This window comes from Sylvia atricapilla, chromosome 15, assembly GCF_009819655.1.
Source record: "Sylvia atricapilla isolate bSylAtr1 chromosome 15, bSylAtr1.pri, whole genome shotgun sequence".
NCBI lineage: Eukaryota > Metazoa > Chordata > Aves > Passeriformes > Sylviidae > Sylvia > Sylvia atricapilla.
In genome coordinates this window covers 13464509-13485356 of record NC_089154.1, presented here as the reverse complement: position 1 = coordinate 13485356, position 20848 = coordinate 13464509, and positions in this window count along the sequence as shown.

The following is a 20848-nucleotide window of genomic DNA, read 5'->3' as shown; positions in this document are numbered from 1 at the left end:
GTGATGTTTTAACTACTTCTTCGTGGGATTTGGTGCATTCTACTTGTCCAACTCTTCTCTTTAAACCTTCAACTTCTTGATTAAAGAAGTCATTATTTAAAATACGCATCTGCTCGCCAGTCATAAGTTTAATCTAGAATAAAGAAAAGCTGTGTTTCAAATCTAAAAATGTAAACTCGCTTAAATAAATGCCTGTATGAAACAACTGCTAAATCTAAAATTTTCCGAAGTTTCAGCAAGAGTAGTACTTTTCTTTCTATTGTTTATATGACATTTCTGGCAGGTACAAACCACAGAATTTTCTTCCTTGGCATTCTCCATTGGACTTAAGTCACATTGCATAAAGGAGGTGTCACAATATGCCTACCTTCTAAAATTTAAAGGGGTAAAATTAGTATGGTTGTATTACTACCATTAGCAAAATAATGGTAGCAAAATAAAGCTTTGAGCATTTTTTTATAAGTTTATAATTTACCTACATACAAAATTAAGGGGTTTACTTTCTACAGGACTGATGATCAAAAATTGCTGAGAGGCAAATATCAAGCAGAGTTACTCATGAGCAAGTGAAGCTTCGTAACCTGAGAAATAAAAAGAAAATCTAATGATTATAGAAAGATGAATAATAAAATTTTAAGTATCTTATAAATATTTTAGATTATTCCTGTTAAAATTATTTGTTGATTTTACATACCAGACATATATCTGTGATACCTACAAGGAAAAATTGTCTGTGTAAGCAGGACTAGAGTGCATCCTAATGTCAGGAAAATAAAAATTTTATGACAAGTAATGTATTTCCTAAGGAAAAAAATCTCCATTAAAAACATATAAATTCCTGATCATTATTCTCTCTATGAAGTATTTGTTTTCTGCCTCTGTGATAACACACAAATTCCCCTTCTCCCAAAGACCTCTGGCATCTGATCAGTGAATTCAGTAGCCCCTGCATTCTCATGTGTGTGCACAAATATTTCTCCCCAATCCTGCAGACTGCCTGCTGATTTTTCTGGCTCCTCAACCTTCCCCCTACCACCAAACACTACCTAAGCTCTGTGCCCACACCTCCTCAGTACCTTCCTCACACATTTCCCCCTGCATCATGAGGGATATATCCCATGATATCCCAGGGGTAGCACACATTGGGAACACCAGACTGGAAGTTCAGTTTCATGGAAGAAAGTGCTGGAATTAAGATGTTTCAGTGACTTCCAGCAGTCATAAAAATGCTCTAAGCAGTACAGCATAGCTGAACTATTGGAATGCAAGGCAGGTCACCAGAAAATAATGAAATCAAGCTTTCTGTTGAACACAAGATCATTCAAACATTTCAATCAGCGCACATTACCTTTGCCAAAAGACTTTCTTTATTTTTTGCCATTGTACAAATACTCTTCTTGCTTCTCTCTAAGGTGAATGCATTTACACTGGGTATTTCCTCTGCTTATGGGGACTACCTGCTTCCTTTCAGTGTCCCTTGAGGGAAAAAATTAAGAAAAAGCCATCATCAACCTTTCAAATCTCTTTCAACATTAATAATTACAATGCAAGGCAGTGGAGGGAGGAGTTGCATCACTCCAATCACTGATGTTCCACCTTAAACTGCTTCAGCAGTTTGCTTTTAAAATAGAATTGGGACATAGTATTTTGTGCTAAGAGAGACAACCCCCAAAACCTCAGACAAAAGCCTGCAGAGGGAAGAGTGGCACAGAAACAAGATTATTAATGAATTGATTGCTGCTATTAATTTTCTCATTTCTAATCCCCTTTTCTTTTTTCTTTTTTCCTCTTCCAGGGACAGAAACATGCTCTCTACCTTGAAACAAACAAGTAAAAGCAGCTAATTTTTTTTTCTACAGAATTAACACTGAGATACGCCTGATGATTTTTCCTACCCTGTTCTGGGCCAGTGCCTCTCATCTCTGTTGTACTTGAGAGTTTTTTGATGTATCATAGAAAACATTAATTTATTAATATTAATTTCCCTTAAATTCCCTTCCCAGGAATAGGGATTTTTAACTGAGATGTTGTTCTCAGAGGCAGGTCAGAACCATCTTCAATGAAGAAACACTCTTTTCTTACTACCAGCAAATGAAATCTCTCCTCCTACATTTACAAAAGAAACATTTCATAGAGGAAATTATTCTTTAGGGTTTATAGTGAGGTAATACATTCCACTCAACACCAACCTTGTGTTGGTAACCGAAGCAACAATTCCCCTACTAAGCTACTTGGTACAGAGCTAAGCATATTACTTTTTAAACATTTACCCTAATTAAGAAATTGTGATTTGTATCTGCCAGAACACCTGCAGAAATCAGTTTTTATAGAAGACTGTTTGTTTTTTTTTCCCCCACAGGGGAAAAAAAAATATGGTGGAATTTTTAGGCATTTTTGTCTTCATCTGCTGTCCCCTCACCTTGCCCCCCAGCATTTAAATGTTGGTTTGCATCTGAATTTTTGTTGTAAATTATCTCAGGCACAGGATTTTGACGCTGTAATAGTCTGAGCAACATTTACACCAGAAGAACATTTTTGTCAGCCACTGTTCTTACTGCTGTTCAGAACACTGGTTATGTTTTTCATCCAGCACTGAAGGCACATTTGATTCAGAAAACACTTTTCTTTTAGCACAATCCTCACTTTTGCAGAGTGCACATAAGATGTTTGGCTGAAGAAAATGATGTCTACTTTGCAAGACACATAAAATCTCCTCTCTTGAGGTGTTCCTTATTTTATAAATCTCTTTTATTTCTTTTAGATTCTTTAGAGACATTGATTTATTTTTCTCTCAAATGCTTCTGCAAACATTCTTCTGTGTCCTATAAGAAAGAACTGGATTTTAAAACCAAATACATGAAGTAACTCATATCTGAAGTCTTTCTTTTTTATGGTTTTGAAATAAATCTTATTTTAAATAATTTTAGAGCAGGAAAACATCAAGCTGTCAAAAATGTGAGTGTCAAAAGTGTGAGTCTCGTTCAAAGTGAGAATGTAGGTTTAAAGATAATGTGGGTTTAAAGAAACCTGTTTCAGTTACACGTGTTTAAGTTTTTAGTGAAAATCTCACATAACCCCTACATCCTAGTCTTCTATTTGCCTTCCATACAGAAACGTGTCCTTGTGCTAATGTGACCACATCCACCTTGTGAATTTATCACAGCAAATCTTCTGGGTATTCACAAGATTACTGGTGTTATAAATGAGTGTGCTGCTTAATTTTCAATTAAAAAAACCCAACCAAATAAAAAACAAAAAAACCCTCCAAACAAAATTAAATGTAGCAACAAGTTTAATTTGAGCAGCTTAAAAGCTATTTGCTCTAAATAATAATACAAAAGCAAATTTATACCACATTCCCACAGGGCACGGAGCAGGACTTGGTCTCCTGTCCCCCGTACAAATAAGATGTTCTAAAATTAACCTTTTTATACTGCGGGTCACCTTTCATTCCCTCCTATTTTCAATCCATAAAATTTACATCACTGGCCTCATCACTGCCTATTTCTGCCTCCACCATCCCCATTTTTGGAGTCATTGGGAGGAAGGCTCTCATCTTCCTCGTGTGTCCTATAAATGACCCTTTTGTTTATACATGTGCATTGAGCTTATTATACATATATATATATATATATATATATATATACACTTTTGGTGGCACACTAAGGCAATAAATTCAATATAATATAACTACTTTTCTGGATTTTCCCCAGGCCTTCTAGATAATTTTAGCTCTTCTCATCGGTTCTTTCCTATTCTCTTACTGTTCACTGAACATCTGGAGACATCTGCAGGAGAAGGGGGGACACCTTGTCCCTCTCCTCCTTGGTATTACATCTTTAACGACTTATTTTAGTATTTTTAAAATATTGATTACTGTTTCAAGTTTGTCAGCACGAATCATGCCTATTTATTACACTGGTGTAATGCCACCAGCCTTTTTTGATGGTACAGGTGACCATAAGGCAGCAAACGCTGCTGCAGCTCCTGCCTGTGCTCCCACCTCACTATCCTGGATTGACCCACTGAGAACAAACCCCTCCTCGGCTCTGGCAAAGCCAAGGAGTTTGGAGAAGCTCCAAAAGCTTGGAGTTACCATCCCGGGAGGTGTTTAACAGACACCTCAATGTGGCGCTGGCCTGATGCGGTTTAATGGCGTACGGGTGATAATGGCTGGACTGGACGATTTGCCTCCTCCACCCTGGATGACTCCATGACTGTAGAGAATGAGGCGGCCACTCCACTGGAGAAGGACAGTCCTCCCCAGCTCTGCCCGGGGGCACGCAGGGTGGACGGGAGGAGAGGACGAGGAGAGGCCGTTCCGAGCCCGGGGCCGGCCGCCGGCGCTGCCCCGAGGCCGCCCTCACAGCGCGGGCAGGGCCGGGCCGCTCCGTGCCGGCACACGCCGAGCTGCCCCGGGCCGCTCCCGGGGCTCGCCCCTCGGCTCCTCCCGGGCACCTCACGGGCTGAGGGAGCAGAGAACCAGCCTCTTCCCCTGGGCGGCGGGACGGGACCGCCGGGGCTCCCCGGGAGCGCTGAGGGCACACCGGGAGCGCTGAGGGCACACCGGGAGCACTGAGGGTTCTCACCGGGAGCGCTGAGGGCACACCGGGAGCGCTGAGGGCACACCGGGAGCGCTGAGGGGTCACCGGGAGCGCTGAGGGCACACCGGGAGCGCTGAGGGGTCACACCGGGAGCGCTGAGGGGGATCACCGGGAGCGCTGAGGGGGGACACCGGGAGCGCTGAGGGCACACCGGGAGCGCTGAGGGGGATCACCGGGAGCGCTGAGGGGGGACACCGGGAGCGCTGAGGGCACACCGGGAGCGCTGAGGGGTCACCGGGAGCGGTGAGGGGGATCACCGGGAGCGCTGAGGGGGCACACCAGGAGGGCTGAATGGGATCACTGGGAGCGCTGAGGGCTCACCGGGAGCGCTGAGGGGGATCACCGGGAGCGCTGAGGGCACACCGGGAGCGCTGAGGGCACACCGGGAGCGCTGAGGGATCCCCCCGGGAGCGCTGAGGGGTCTCACCGGGAACGCTGAGAGGGCACACCGGGAGCGCTGAGGGCACACCGGGAGCGCTGAGGGATCCCCCCGGGAGCACTGAGGGCACACCGGGAGCGCTGAGGGGGATCACCGGGAGCGGTGAGGGATCCCCCCGGGAGCGCTGAGGGGGCACACCGGGAGCGCTGAGGGGGATCACCGGGAGCGGTGAGGGCACACCGGGAGCGCTGAGGGGCCGCTGCCCGCCCGAGCCGCCAGGGCTGAGGGGAGTCTGCCCGGGGATCCCCGCACGGTGCTGCCCCTCATCGACGTGTCGCGACTTCCCCGATATCCCCACAAGTCTCACCAGCGGCTGGTTACCCCTTCCACCTTTACCTCAGCCGTAGTGATCAAATCTTACCTGTAAGAACCCTTCGGTAGCGCCCAGCGACGATGACCATAAAAAAGACAAGACGATTCACCCCACGACGAGGAAGAGCTGTCTGTCCGCTCCGTGCCGGGAGCAGCGCTGCGGTGAGCGGCAGCAGTTAACGGGGCCCGCTGTTTGCCCCGGAACGTGCCGGGCTCGGGCCCCGGCCCCGCGGCCTCCATCGATCCCCGCTGGGCTCGGAAACGCCCGCGGCCCTCGGGAAGATGTTATAAATACGTGTTATAAAGCTGGCTTTTCGCAGGTAATGGGATGAATAGTTGTGCTGTGTTAAGGAGAGTTTAGAAAGGTGATCCATGTATTTTCTAACTGTGACCTAGTGCGAATAGTGGAAAGATTGGGGTTTTTTTCTTTGTAACGTCTGAAACTGACCAGGTCAAGAATTATGGGGAGGGATCGTCACCTTGTGGCCCTGCAGGAAAGCTGCTGGATTTCTGTTTTTTTTTTTAATCAAAATAAAACCAGCCAAAACTCATGTTACCAGACAAAGTGGAGCCAGCCACCGATAAACCTATCAAATAAGATGATTAGTGTAACTTTAAACAGAAAAGAATGTTTTAATGTCTATTGAATATATAAAACAGCAAATCCTTAAAACACAGTAATTGAAAGAGAAAGGTGTGATTTCTGGTGAGGCACCCCAGCTGGAACGTTTGCTCTTATGTCTCCTAATTTGTCTATTTTATTTTTTATTAAACTTACAAATTTTTTAAAGAGAGTGGAACTTGTTTTTCACTAAGATCATGCAGTGTTCTCTAAGCACGTGTGTAACCACACAGTCAGTGTGTTTCTGGCTGATAAATGTGTGTACCTTCTTGAGCCCTGTGCCCCCATTTGGCGCTGTAATAAAGTCATGCCCTGTTTTTTGAGGCTGCATTGTTAGGAGCTTTATTCTGGGTTTTTGGTGACACTGGACACAGGACAGCAGGGATCATGGACTGGAATTGAGGCCAAACTCTTCACAATTCCATGGTCTTTGCCCCAGCTGGGTGATGGGGGAGGAAGGACACAGAACTGGGAAATAAGTTTTCTGAGATACATACTTGAGGTGACACCAGGGAAATACAGCTTCCTTATGACAAATCCCAGTGGCAGAATGATTTCTCTCCTCAGTAACTAGAAATGAGCCTTGTTAAAAGGCTGAGGTTTGTATAAATAATAGTGTTTGTCTTCTTGTCTGTGACAAGTCAGAATACGTTTTTTCCCATGCTTTCTGTTTCCTTTCTAAAATAATTTATTGCTGCTTGCAATTGTTATATGTTGATGTATAGTTCACACTGGGTATTTCTTTATTCCAGCACAGCATATTGGCAAATCCTGTTCATTCCATGAACAAACTCCTGTAGTGAACACAGGTCTAGTTTTTGTCCTGTGCAGTTCACTAGGCTGGTTTCAGCAAAGAGAAAATCCTGGAAGTTTTCACAGGCTGCAGCTCCTTGCCATCTGCTCGAAAGAGTGCAGACTTTGGGATCTCAGACCAGAGGGCCTCAGGAACAGCTGAATAGCAGTGGCTGTGGCAAAGCTCCAGCTGTCCTAGAACCAAAGCTGGTTCTAGGCATGGAAAATTCCTCTGTGTGAAATTCCAGGGTAAGACAGCCCATCTCTGTAATGTCCTGCTACCCTCCTGACATGAAGATGTGTTCATCCAGCAGAAAATACTGTGAAATATACTTAAAAACTTGAGAAACATTATTTTTTTTTTCCCCAGGAAACCTAAATCTTAAAATCTGAATGTTACTTTGTCCATATTTACAAATATAAGCCCATTTGTTTCCTCCTTGTGGATTTGTTTATTTTCATGAATTTCCATACAGAGCTGTTTCTTTCATGAGCAATGCCAGGGTGTGCTGGTTAGCTGTTCCTCCCAGCATAACCTCAAGCTTTTCCATTTTGCCACATAGTAGGTATTTAATAAATTACAGTATAATAGCTGAAGGATATCTAGGACTTAGGCTAAAAATTTTGTTTCTCTGTTAAGCCCAGTGAACATTTTGTGATTTATTGCTTATGTTGAAACATTTGGTATTGCACTAAGAGGCTCCTGAGATGCTTCATTTTAGTAGATTTGTTATTTATGTAACAGAGTAGTGTGAAACTGTGAACAGTGACATTTTATTAATGGCGTTGTTTGTGCATTAAAGCTTGTGAGACACTAATGATTAGTCCAATGATTGATTTGGAAACAGCATTTTGAGTGCATTTGTTACTGGGACAGTTTTTCAGAGGAGAGGAAGGTTCTCTCTGTGCAGTCTAAATCTTCAGAATAAGTGAGGATGTTCCAAATGTGCATTCATAAAGGGAACTGTTGTTTTCATCTAGGTACAAGAGAAGATTCTGCCCTGGTTTTGTTTGGTCTTCAGAAGCTGTCCCTTTGCATAACTGTGTGAGGAGCTGAGAGTAAGAGCACTAGCACTAATCTCTCTAAAATACTGGCATTTTTATAGAGTGATACCATTCACTTTCAACAGTAACATTCATTTTATACATCTTTACATATATACCCAAAGATATTAATGAAAATTAGAAGGGTAGTTCAGAGACTGTGTAAGTCTAAGGATCTTCCATTCATAACTATGCATAGTGTTTTATGAAAAGTAGCATGTGAAGCTTTTTTGGAAGGAAAATTATTTCAGATCCTCAAATGCAGTCTGCTGTGAGTAGCATTGGTAAATAAAGCTGGGATGAAAGGCTGTTTGAACTTAAAAATGTAATAATTTGCATTCTGATTTTTTTGTTGTTTTATCCTTAGATGAAGAGTACCAGCACAGATGGATGACCTTTTTCAAATCAAATTTTTTTTGTCTTGCTGGGTTTAGTTAAAAGCTCACAGAAATACAGTGGAGTTTGGGGTTTATTTTTATTTTTCTCTGAAAGGTCTATGACATGAATGGTTTCCATTAATCAGAATGATTTATTATGTTTCCAGTTTCCTTAGTTGTTCCACCATTGCTCAGACCACAATCTTCCATGGCAATTCTATTTAGAGTGTGTAAAGTCTCATGTATTTTTCCTCAGTGGCCATTAAACAACATTATTTAAGTGAGTGTTGTAAAGATTTTTTTAAAAATCAAACAGAATTTTTACAAGCATGTATCAGTAGAAGTTGGGTTGAGTCCTCATCTTTGCACAGTCATTTCCTTGTCCCTGTCCTCTGGAGCCCTTGTGTCTCCTCAGTGTCCTGACTTGAGATCAGACTTTGACTTCTGTTTCTGTTAGCAGTTAAGTTCAGAAGGGAATGCCCTGATTATTCAGGGCATTATTGTTATTATTATTATTATTATTATTATTCAGGGCATGGTTATTAAGTTCCGTTTTGAAGGAAATGCCCTGATTATTTGAATTTTGTTCATGTACGTGGTCAGTTCTCAAAGCACTGATGGCATGTAATATATGAGATGCTTTTCAAAGATAGAAAACCAGAAGCTCTGCTCCAATTGAATTTTGATGCCTGCTGAGACCTTTGTGTTCTGAATCTGCCCCCAGAAGCTCTGGACAAACAATAAAGATGTTTGTCCCAGCACTCTGCCCACTCCACAGTGGCAGAAACAGAAGGATGGGGTGTGACTGGATTCAGAGCAGACTGAGCATTTCCAGGCCCTTTTCTCACAGAGCACTGAGGTGCTGTTTGCCCCACAGGCTGTATTCGCTGCAGCACAAGTGAAACTGCCAAAGGTCTGTTGGGATAAAATGTTATACTTTGGGTAATTCACTTACGCTTTTTGGTTTGTAATGTTTTAGCATAATGCTCCATCTCCTGGGCAAGAGGTGACATTTAACAGGCTTAGAGTGTCTCATTAAATTATGAGTCCTATTGAACATTCTGTTAGAGAAATTTGTTTGCCACTCATCCACTTTGTCTTGCCTGCTGTAGATTGGCTTTTGATTCTCCTTAGCCAAACAAAAAAAGTTTGTTCTTTTTTTAGAAAGGTCTTTAAAAATACAGTGGTACCTTTTCCTCTTTTTTTTTTTTTTTTTTTTTTTTTTTTTTTTTTTTTTTTTTTTTTTTAATATGACCTCTCTAGCCAAGAGTTTTAATGACTGCAGTTTTAAAAAGTGCCAGAGAGTTTTGAATTTGCATTAGTCAGGAAGCAGATGATTGTCAGTTCCCAGTCAGTTCAAAAAGCTGCACAATGTGCAAGAGGAAGCAAAAGCAAGCATAGCTAAAAATGGAGATGTAGGTTATCAATTAATGAGTGAGTCAATGCTACCCTTCTTAAAGGACCAAATCCTACAGTGTTCACTATTTTTGTAGTGAAAATTTCAGCTCTGACCACATTTTAAGCCGAGGTCCTGAAGTTGGGGTTTAAAGTAATTTTTGTGAAGTTAGAATGATCCTCAGAGGCCTTAACACCAGCAGTTCATTCCAGAATTCTGACATATTTATAGTGGTCTGCCCTGATCCATAGAGGAAAACAGAAACAATAACAAAGTCAAATCTTAGTACATTGAATTGGATGGAAAGAACATTTTAAATAAAATTGAATGGAGTTCCTGAATGTTACTGTAGTTAATCTATGCTGAAAAAAGATCCTGAAACAAAGAAAATTAATTTTCCAACAGTAGTCACAGACAGTTCTAAACATTTTCCAAATCTGTATTAAAAATGTGTGGCAGATTGTGTGTGCTGTGCCTCACCTTCATGTCAGTCAATTACCAACTGTAATGACAAGCAGGTAATCAAGAATATAAGCAGCATCTACTTTGTGCTGTTCTGTACATACACTTCTGTTCTCAAGTTGAGTTTAACTCAAAAATTTGCTGAAGCCATGGTTCATCAGGCTGATAATTGGAGCTAAGTTCTGACCTGCTGTTGTGAAAAAATCTGCAGGATAATTGGTATTCCATTGATAGGTCCATCAGGTGGTGCAATTGCTGCATGGTCTGGATGCAAGATTTTTCTTCAAAGGCTGGAAGCAGGGTGTGAAAGGAATCATCTCTTATTTTGCTGAAAAACAGCTCAAAAGGAATGCAAATGAAATAAATGTATTCTTTCATATAGGAAACGCTGGTTTTGAAACTATTTACAGCAAAAGATGATTCCTAACAGTCATGAATGAACTAGCTGGTGCATTATGCTAAAGTTTGTAATTGTCCAAAAGATTTAAACAACCCATAAACCTATATAAAATATTCTAAAGAGCTAGAGAAAAACTTGTTTCCCTAAGCTAAAGGCAATAAACAAATAGGGGAAAATAAAAGCCTTTCATGCAGTAAATCTGAGAACCTTTCTTCCCCTCAACTCCACTTCTCTCTGAGAGGGTATGATATGCTCCTGTTTTTAGCTGTCATGCTTAAATATGACTAATAAATTTTGAATCCACCCAAAATGTAAAAATATACTTTCCGCATAAAGAGCTGGCAGATATAAGATGATATATGAAGATTTATTTGACAATATAGTCTTGCTTTAAGTCAGGAGACATTTGAAGCATTACTAAAAAGAAATATGCAGCTGTTCTCCATAACTGTGACAAATTGCACAAGCTGCAAAAGTCCTGTTCAGTGCAGTATAAGTTTTTGATAAGAAAGTTGTTTGATTTTTTTTCTTCCTTCTTACCTTTTGAAGCAAGGATAGTGAAGAAAGAATATAAAATTTAAACATGAATTAGAAGAGTAGAACTTGAACTGTACAGTAGCACAGTACAGATTTTCACATGAGGCTTTTGCCTGTCAAGTGCCTCAGTCAGAATTAGTTCTGTTGGTTTTTTAACAGGCACTAAGTGTCATAAAGTAAGCTGAGAGGTGAGGAATGAAATGGAAATGAGAGGTGGTGGCAAAGGGCTGATAAATCATGTAGCTGTTATTTACTAACTCTTAACCTTTTGTCTAAATTTTTATTATGAGTCTGGAGTAGCACACAAAGAGATCTAATGGAAAACTAATTAAAAATTGTATTGATTAGCCAAGTTAAAAATGAAAATAATTATTTTTAATAATCAATAATGGAATGGCCTACATAAATTTGTAGCGTGTTTCTTGTGAAGTCACTAACATTGCAACACCTGCAATCAGATTAATTGGCCACATTTTCCTGAACAAAAGGCATTTTACTGGGTACCTGCATTACCGTGTACTGGACACATACATTCATTCTCTTGCGCTTGTGAGAGATTAAAAAAACACCTTCTCTGACCTGTTGAAGTAAAAATCTGTGTTTGGCTTTAATGCCGGGAGGCAAAATGGAAGGTGGACATTTGTAATTGTGTAGTCAGAATTAACTATGCCTTAAAATCACCACTGTCTGGATTACAGACTTGGGACCTCAGGATGAAAATCACTGAGAGTTCACGGTGTTTTTGTTGACCTTCCCTGACTGCAGTAATGAACTGCAGCGTGCACTGCAGGAGTGCTGAGAATGCTAATGAAAAATGGTACAAGTGTCTCTTGGTGCTACTATGTCAGCTTAAAGAAATTAGTTATATTCTCTCTGTATAATACTTACTCTTTATGTTCTATTTGAGTGCTCATAGGCTGTAATATCAAAAGTTATTTTCTTCATCTTTATCAGCACACTTGAATTTCTTTCCATACGTCTTCCCAAACAGAAGCCCTGAGAGCTGTTGATACACCAGTTGTGGATGCTGGCATTCTCCAAGGTAAACTTGTCCCCACAGATCTGTCATTTTCTAGGGACCAACTTCCAACTTTTCCATATGTTTTGTTCCTTTTTTTTTGTCTTCCTTCAACATCTGTTAGTGTGGTGATAGAAGCAAGTGAGAGTGTGTTTGCCTTTATTTTGCAAGAACCAGTAAGCTGTGACAAAGACACTTTACTCATGTGCATGGATTTCAAAATAACTATACCTTTTCCTTCTGTGTTAGAGTATGATGAGTAAAAGTCTTCTAAATAATGGATTCTGGGTTTTTTTTTGGCCATCTCCAATTGGAGGGTCAGTAGTTTATGCAGTGGGGGTGACAACTACTGGGATGTGGCAGCTTTATTAATGACATGGCACTGGGACATTGTCTTGTTTAAACATGAAGATGCTGGCAGGCTGGGGACAAGGCGAGTCTTTGAATTGTTTTTTGCTTACATGATCAATGCAAGTGAGAATTTGAGTCTCATGGCCTCTGTTTTAGGTTTTTGTGGCTGCTTTCCTTGGGGAAGCCTAACACTGTTAGAAGTGCTTAAGGGTGAAGAACCTCTGACCCTCTCATCATTTTCTCATGTTTTCATATATTTGATTTATTGCTGTACCTGTTTCCTCTGAGTCATCTAATCTTTCAGTCATTAATTGGCTTCCTTTGGCAAAAATATCTGACAGCCATTTAAAACTTGGGGCTTCTGGCTAAGAAAACAGCAGCGAGTGACACACTTTTCTTTGAAATAAAGGCCTGAAGTGAAAGGTTTGTGTCTCATGTAGAAAGCACACTGTGGCTTGTCCTTAATACCATAGGTTAGGTAACATTAAACATCAAGCCTGAGGGTAGCCTACCTTTGTATTGAGATTGTCTGTGCAATTTTTGTGTATGCATCCAGCCTGACAGAATCTGATTCATTCAAGTCTAATCACTTTAAGCTACTAAATAAGTAGTTTTATGTGTTGTTACACAACAGCTTAAACCAACTCAAGACAACACTGCCGTGGTTGCACCTTTTCCCTTCCCTCCATGTGATGCAGTCTCATGGTCCCTTTCCAGGGCACTCACATAATCCACGCAGAGCTCATTCAGGGAGCTGACTAAAAGGGTGTGCACTGTGCTTTTTGTTTTTTTCCAAGTCAGTTTTCCTGGGTCGGTGTAGAGCCAGCACACATGTGATGGACAGGCTGAGGATTTAGGCTGTGGTAATGCTGACATACATTATCATGGTTGTTTTGGGAACACATGAATAGCTAAGCTCATCTAATAGCTTACTGCTGCTGCTGCTGCTGGAAGGAAGGAAGGAAAGAAGAAAGGAAGGAAAGGAAGGAGTGGCAATTCTCTTCCCCTGCCTCCCAACTAGATAAAAGCTTGGTTATGTTCTCTTCCTGATTTTGTAATCAGTTCTGAAGTCAGTTGGATGGTGTTTTGTGCTGATGAATTTGCTAACAAGGCAGAAAACCCCCTTAAGATGCTAAGTGTGGCTGTGTGTTAGCGAGGTTTACCGTACATTGAGACTAATTCCAGAGGCAGCATAAAACCAGAGAAGAAAAGGTGTTAACAGGATTGTAGCTCTGACTGAGAGTAAAGTAGTTATAGAGTGCACTTAAGAAATGCACCTGGGTTTGACTGTGGCTGGTCAGATCAGTGACATTTGTCATGAAAGGGAAAAGATCTTTCAAGAAACCTGAGCAAAATCCATGAGTTACTGTGAAACCAAATCTCAAGGCAGTAGTGTCACACAGCATTATTAGACAGAGCTATTTGATGCTCCAGAAAAGTCATTGTGGCCTTTGAAGGAGAAGTGTGATTTAAGTCCCTGCTTTTTCCTGTTTGACTTTTTTACTTTGAAGTTGTGCAATTTGATAGGTAACGAATTTCTGGCATCTCAAGGCTGAGCCTTGCATGATGGAGAAAAGGCAACACATGATTCTAGAATGGGTAACTTGGCACTGCATCATGTATGTTGAAACAAGTTTAGCATTGTATCTGTGTGTTTTTTATGTTCAAGGTGTCCCGTTGTTCATAGCTTAGATCCTTCATCTTTTCCTTTTTACTAGATGTTCATGCCAGAAGTTGCAGGATGTGGAGATGCCAGTCCATCTTACCTTGTGTAGGCTTTGTTAGCAAAGTGGAGTCATTCTGTGCACGTGTGACCTGCCTTCAGGTAAATGTTAACAAAGATACTATTCAATTATTGCAGGAGAAACATGATTTTTGGCCCTGGGAAAGCAGGGAAGTTGTTATGAGCATGACACCCAGGTCTTACACTGATTTGCATATTTTTTTTGTACAATGGAAGAATGATTTTAAATTTTATTATTTGCTTTTTGATTTATAGATATTTCCAACTCCCTTCTAAGGACACTAAACAGTACAAGTATATTAAATGCTCTTAAAAAATCTTTAAAAGTTGAGATGTAATAAAGTAAAAAGTAGTATGGTTTTGTATAAATTGGTAATCAAAATGCTGATAGAAGGACTTACGCCTCTTTTTAAAGGCTGAGAAAGTACCATGACTGTTTGATGAAATTTCTCATCTCCCACTAACACCTACATCAAAAAACTTTGATCTGCTAGGAAAAAACCCAGGCAATTTCCATGAGAAAGATACCCTTGAATCAGATTTGCATGGTTGGCCTGTTCTCACAGAGAGAACCCTCATACTGGAGCTGCTGGCATTGCAGAGACTGTCCTGCCTTGGTTGCAGAAATCCAGGGGGCTGTGCACAGGCTCTGCAGTCCTCCCTGTCACAGGCTCAGTGTCTCCCAGCCCTGTGGTCACCAAGGCAGATATTGCTCTTGTGGACAAGGGGCTAAACAGGGCAAGCACTTACATGTGGTGTCCCAAAGAAAGCTTCTTGGGAAATACTGTGGAACAATCTAGAAGGTGGATATGTGGGTGGGATCATAAGTGTCTTTATCTTCACTTTCAGGGATTGTTTTGAGTTGAGACCACTGTGGGTGTTATGTTGCCCTGGATGTTCCTTCGCTTACATTTTCAAAAGAAAGAGATGGAAGCACAATGGAAATAGAGGTCTTGACTTGTAATCTCTGAGATGTAGAACAGCTCAGGTAGAAAAGCCTTTTCAATTGGCTTTGATAAATTACCGCTGCACATTAAAATTTGTTTTAATGTGAACGCTTTCTGCATTTAGTGATTGAAATTTGGTCATTCAGAAGAGATACAAAGGCTACTACCTGTGATTGCTCATGTTTGAATAAAAGATTCCCATTCTTAGAAAAACGCTTGCTGTTCATAGCTAAGCTCTGGAATCTGTCTCAGGGTACCATTTCAGCCCATTCAAACCCATGATGTTCAATGAGATAGTCACTAATTGTGTCCATTGAATGCTGAGATAACACTGAGGCTTTCAAAACCACTTGAACAGTAAATTTAAGAGAAAGTGAAATGTGAATTCACTCCGTTATCGTTTAGCAGCATCTTTAATTTCTTGAAATATACTATAATGTATCTCAGACTTGGAAGTGGGAGAACCTAACTTGTGTTAAACAATTGGTTATTTTAAATACTTGGGAAAAAATCCACCTACTGCATCATTTAGCATCTGAATTGGTATTCGGAGCTAAGAATCAGCAGGTTGCTCCTGGGGTATTATTAAAAGTGCCCCTGAAGAAGATTAATTTTAAGGGGCAAACCCAAAGTGTATTTCACCGGTGTATTTAGAAGTTCATATTCCTATTTAGCATATATAGGAGAGAATGGAGTAAGAAGAGAAAGATAGATCATGGCAGGAAACATTGAGGGCAGAAAGTGATCAAGTGTAGGTGTAGTTCAGCAGTGGACAGAAATACGTGGAGGGGAAATTGGAAGACCAGGAAAGGTTAATAGATCTTGTTAGATGAAGAGGGAGTAAATTATAGGCAAATACAGTGCAAAGTGGAGCAAGCAAACAGTATCCAGGACAAACTTAAATGGAGATGAGTCAGAACAAGCTGACACACCAGAGTATGCCATAGCTGCTATATCAAAGGCAAAATAAGATTCTTGTCTTTGCCTTATTTTAGAAGGCAGGCAGTCTTTAAAGAGAAATCAGTAAATCAGAAAGGAGGAAAAATGCAGGTTCTAGAATTGCTGCTTGGATTGTTGTTGTCAGTGCTCTGAAGCCTTGATGACCCTGAGCAGCTTCCCCTGAGGCCGTGACCCACACCCACGGGCTCTATTTAAACTCAGCCTTCAGCCCATGTTGGGTTCAGGCTGATGGGAGAGCCCCAGTGTGGCTGTGCCCTGCCTTGCTGTGGGTGCTGCAGAGCAGGGTCTGACCCCTGGGGTTGATGTCCTGGCGTTGGCCTGACCCTCACATGCAGAGCAATTGCTTGGTTTGACCTTGGACCTGCGTTACCATCCTGGGTTTGCCTGATGGGCTGGGCTGCTGGCTTTGGTTGGTAAGAGCCCTGCCCTGTTGGCCCTGCTGGTGAGCAATTTTTCCCTGGGCTGTGAGGAGTGCCCAGCCCCTGCTGTGCCTGGGCATCTGCTGCCGTGACTGGAACAGGACAGATTCAGTGAAAATCACCAACTTCTCTTTTCTTTATTCTTTCAAAGTATTGAGTTGGCAGAGGCAAATCTATCCATTTCTAGAAGTGAACTGTTTTAATGACTTTTATCTTTCCAATAATTCCTTGCATAGTAAAATAAGAATGAAAATCATGTAAATACCTGGGATGTTCTCAAATGCTGGCATTTGCTTAAAAAAATCACTGTTTCTAGGCCTGCAGCTGTGCTGAAATGAACAGTTGTTTAAGGACAGTATGTGTGTCTTGGTATGTTGCTGTAAGGGCTGGAGGAATCTATTAGTAGACATTTGGAAAGCAGGAGGCAGTAATGGTACTGTGGCCCTTGATCTCAGATCAGTCTTTGCAAGTGCTGAACTTTTTCACAGCTTACCTGGTATCTAAATCTGTGTTTTTGATAGCCTTAGAAATTTCAGCTGAAACTGTGTAACAGAATTTTTTAACATTATTAACTTGTTAAGCCTGGGTTACACTACTTTGGAATAACTTTAGATCTGATTTAATTCATTCAAGAGCAGTTGTACAGAACTTTTCTTGCCAATGATTCACTTCTCTATTCTATTAGTAGTATATGACTTTTCAGCAAGGAAGGCTTTGGCCTTTTTAAATAACACTACCTTGCAAAACTTATTATATTCATATGCTGTTTACTTTGTTAGAAAAGCTAGCCAGGGTGCTGCATCCATCTTTCTTCCCTGCATTTACACTATATCCACTTCCTAAGGGAAGCATGCCTATGTGCTTTAACCTATATGCTTAATAGCATGTTGCTCCAGTTGATGAGGACATGGTCAGTGTCTTCCTATTGCTTCTAATTACACAATGCAAAAAAAGGTTCCATTCTCTAGGACAGGTTTATCTGTTCAGATGCTTTTGTCCAAGTGATCCATCAAACTGTCCTATTAACTACTCTGCATTAAGGTGAAGATAAATGCTAAGGCAGTAGCAGAGACATGCTTTTGCTGGGAGTGCAGGCTCTGCCTTGATAAGTCCCCTATTTGGGAGACAGGAAATGGGATTGCAGATACAGCAGCTAATATACACTTTGGAGCATTTGGTTTATATGTTTACATTTCATGTACCACTACTTCAGGATTTCACTTCTGAATTTTGCTTTGTAGCTCAGTAACTCTGGATTTTGGTAATGGTGGCTCTACCTGCAGCCTGACCTTGGCAGCTGATCCTGCCCAGCCTCCATTTTCAGAGGTGCAGTACATGCTTCAGTTATGTTACCAACACACTGCAGAGATGAGCAATTACTTAATTTTCTTGGCTTTAGCTATGTGCTTACTCATGAAACTAGATGCTTTACTCATCTCCTTGTGAGACATGGGAGGGTGGTTCGAGGAGTTAAATAGAACTTCAGATCTCTGATAGAGCATGTCAGAAATTTAACTGGCATGATAAATGATTCAGTCTTGTTTGGTGGGTCTTTAAAAAACCATCCAAACAGAAGCCCAGAAGCCAGACTAACATACCATGTTTTGTTGCCAGCAGCCACTGTAGAATAAACAAACCCTAAAGAAGATCCATGTGGAGTGAAAGGTTGAAATGTTGTCAAAACTGGGTCTTTTGGTCAGTTGCAATGGAGGCATAACCACAAAGAGTGCAATTGCCATGTGTCTTGCTGTGAGATACAGCACAGAAAACCAGGTTCCAATTTTACTCAGATGTCATAACATTGATACTGTAACTTAAACTGTTAGTTCATTACTTATCTGCTGGTAAATTAAAGCTACTTCAGATGTGACTGCAGGGGTGTAGTGAATAGTTGGCTGATTATAACATCTCTAAAATACTTAAATTAACTTGTCCATGAATTATTGAAAGTATATGATAGCAATACATGTGAGATGCCTCAGTGATATTTTCAATGTTCTTTCCTTGCCATGTTTAATCATGTCAACGTCTTAATGGGACTCCATAGAACAAGGGAAAAATTGCTATTTTTGACATTTTCTTGTAGATTTCAAACGATGATGTATTCCATTATTATAACACCTCAATGTCCCTGACAATTTTTTTTCAACCACATTTTAGCAGCTGTATTTTTTGCCTGTACTTCCCTGTGCTTATTAGTTCTTCAGTACTGTACTTCCTTCCTGATCTTTTTCCCCCCATATTAACTCTTTTCTTTTATAGCTTTCCCTTTTTCTCTTATTCTTGTTTCCAGAGCTTTGGTTGCAGAGAAGCATTGTGCATAAATTGCCATGTTACTAAAAATACAATTTGCCTCTCCTACTTAATGGCTGCTACTTTTGGAGAATGTGCAGTGGTTTCCAGACATTCAAATTACCTTGTTAACTGCAAATTCTGATGATGTTTGATTTATTACTACTTCATTTTATGTGGTTTATTAGATGAAGTATATTTGCAGATAGTGAAGATGATTTTGGCTGTGCTAGTCAGGTAGACCTCACTTATAATGACACTTGAAATAAAAAGGGTTAATAAAATTCCATTTGTATGGATTTTTCAGAACCTTCTCTTCCATGAATATAAGCTATAGCACAGAGTAATCTAGTTCTTTATATAAATAGTGCAATTGTCTTGAGGAAAGATTTACGAATTCTTCTGTAATACACAACATCTAAGATTGGCATTGCAGTTTTGCCAAAACACTTCAGCCTGTCCTAAATTTACATTTAATATCTGTGGGGGAAGAGGACTGAGCACTGCTTCCTTCGTTGGTAGCTGAATTGCAGAACACTTGAATCTTACTCAGAGAATAGGTATGGCAGAGGATCTCCACTGTCTCTGATCAGGAGTCCCTAACTGTAGGATTCTCACTGTAGACACCTCATAGATCAGCAAATAGAGCATTCAGTGTTACTGTTCTAAATCTTCCAAACATACTGCCTTTCCTAAGTTGGTCTCCTTACACAGAACTACCTTACTTTGGTTTATGGTTTCATTATTGAAATATGTATGGAAAAACCATGTGGGGCCTGTGTGTGCTAATGAAAGCACTGGTCTCTGTGTATTGTACTGTCCTGTTGCCCACTTTCTTTGCACATCTTAAAGTATCTTGACCTCTGGAAATCATTTTAGAGTTACTTTCGTTGTGCAGTGCTATTTGACCCAAAGGGATGCTTAAGTATCTGAGTAACTGGATAAACAGGAACTGAGCTGGAACAAAACTTCCTTGCAGAGAAAATGGATGTGGCAGTGAGAACAGAAGCCCATTAGCTCTACCACTCTGTCCACGAACCTGAATACTATTTTGAATAATCAGGTAGTGTTTGTTACTGATATTTGACTGCTCTAAAGTAAATATAAAATTGTTGCTTATCATGCTTGTATTTCATTTTTATACTGGATAGTATAAATGCTGGTGCCAGCCCATACTCATATTTATGCTAATCACTATTCTCTCTAAAACAGTAGGGAAGCTTATGTAAAGGCAGAACAACGTTGCCAGGTATTTCTGCAAAACTCCATGTATTGTTTCAAGGACAGTGTTTTTAGTCACTGGCTTTCTTAGAACATTTTAGCAGGATAAGAAAATCAAGAGACACTTAAGTGTATCTCCAAAACGAGTACTGAACATGACTAGAGAAGTAAATCAACTTCAGTTTATGAATAAGTGTCTTTACGGCACAGCTGCTCTCAGATTTTCATTTAGAGATAAATGTTAAATCAGTTTAATTTTGGTGCTAATAAGCAGTTTGCGTACTTGCTTTTGAGTAATAAAAATACAACCCTTTATATGTGATTTTAACTACTTTTAGATACCTCATTCATATGCAAAAAAACCTTGAAATTATAAGATTTAATATCAGTGATGCAACTGCTTATGAAATGGTGTCTTTTATTTGACTATTTAACTAGAAATTTATAAGGAGGCTTTGAAATAGAAGCTGGCACTCAGGATTTCCCCTTTTGGAATTGTTCCTTCTGGTGCACTCTCCCTCTGGCTGCATGAATTCCTGCGCTGCACCTTGTGCAACTTGTGGTCTGAAGAAACACTTCATATGCAAAGGCAAAGCCAGGAGTTTATTGTTAGCCTAATTAAAGTCTTGATAGTCTAATCAAAGAGTTATTATTAGCCTAGGAATAAGTATTTCAGAGAGAGTACTGTTGTAGAAAAGGTCTCAGTCATGATATACTTAAACTTATTATTCCATGCACCTTTGTATCTACCCCCTTTCCCCCTGCTTTTTCATTTAGCCATTTGCCACCCTTCTGTGTCCTAAGGTCAAGAGGTGTAGCTTTCCTCAACGGGAGGAATTAATAAGAAGAATTAGTGAGCACAGGGAAGTACAGGGAATGGGAGGGAAGTGACAGCCTGGCAATATTGCACA